This window comes from Alosa sapidissima, chromosome 8 (assembly GCF_018492685.1).
Source record: "Alosa sapidissima isolate fAloSap1 chromosome 8, fAloSap1.pri, whole genome shotgun sequence".
Taxonomy (NCBI): domain Eukaryota; kingdom Metazoa; phylum Chordata; class Actinopteri; order Clupeiformes; family Clupeidae; genus Alosa; species Alosa sapidissima.
Window position 1 is genome coordinate 33,936,995 of NC_055964.1, and position 1,203 is coordinate 33,938,197.

The window sequence follows — 1,203 nt, forward strand, 5'->3', positions numbered from 1 at the left end:
GACGATGACTGGAATTCTCAGCGGCATTTGAAGACAATACGCGCGGACCTTTAGGTCACTCCGTTAGGGTCAGACTAGGGGGGGAAACGTCACGAGGTCAGACAAATGGGAAGGCAACGGTAGTGTAATTTTTCAATCTGGTGACAGGGTAACGCGTGGTGTGTGTGCCGAGGGAGGGGGAGGAGGCGCGAGCATTGTGCGCATTGTCTGCGGGAGAAGAGGACGCGCTGCGACCGCGAGAGAAAGGGGACGGGAGTGGAAGAGCAAGGCAGACCCGTCGACAGCAGCGGGAGAAAGTGCACTCTCCGTACAACTCATAAGCTGCATTCTCGCTTCACCTGCCTACACATTAACTACTATTTGTAAACGCTGCATTCCTTTTAGAGGACGTCTGCCAACAAGTGTTGGGAATTTGAGGCGTTAGCGCTACGTTTTAACTTCGAACGGGGGAAATCCTACTAGGACTCAGGTTGAGCAAGAGCAACTGGAGAACGGAACCCAAGTTCGACTTTTAGCGATGTACTTGTTTTCGACTGGAAAGTGTTTTTACTGGACTGCGCTCAGGAAAGAGATTTAAATACCCCTAGAGGCAGGCAATCTCGCGGTGTGATCCAGGATAGTGGACTGCCCCGGGACGGAAGGTCCGTGCATCTAGCTCGAGCCCTGAGGGATATCACCAGCCTCCCCACATGTTCCAATTTCCGCCCCCGCTGCACGCGGAGCACCTGTTCAGAAGACTTCATCTCACCGAAGGGAGACTAACCCGGACATTGACTGGTTATTGAATGCAATTTATCATTTTGACCTCCCTTCGAGAATATTTTACATACTGAGCTGTTAGCTCACTGAACTGGAAGACGTCTGAGAAAACTCTGACGTCTATTTAACTGGATGTATTCTAACTTAAATAAATCAATAACGATTTTACAGAGGTTCATTACATTAAATACATATTCAAGACCACGGGAAGGCCTTTCATCGATGGACTAACAACCTCATTCTTTTGACGCTGCGAAGTGCCTAATCTGGGTAAGACGCTCCTTCATGTGCACACACACACACACGCACACACACATGTACACATAGTCTCGCTTTCCAGTCGTGGGAGACCTTTGTTTAAAAACACTGCGTAACCATAGTCATGGATGCATCTGAGTGTATCTTGATTTACTGTTAGTTACAGTTTGGCTTGGACTGCGTGAA

At 48.8% G+C, this 1,203-nt stretch overlaps 1 protein-coding gene across 1 annotated transcript in view; it reads left to right on the forward strand.

The window, feature by feature from the left end:
• Positions 1 to 247: 247 nt before the first annotated feature.
• The window catches only part of igsf9b (immunoglobulin superfamily, member 9b), a 65,382-nt gene continuing 64,426 nt past the window's right edge, over positions 248 to 1,203 (forward strand). Inside the window, exon 1 of the mRNA XM_042100317.1 lies at positions 248 to 1,029. The gene's annotated coding sequence lies outside the window, so the exon portion shown is untranslated. The remainder of the gene's footprint in view (positions 1,030 to 1,203) is intronic.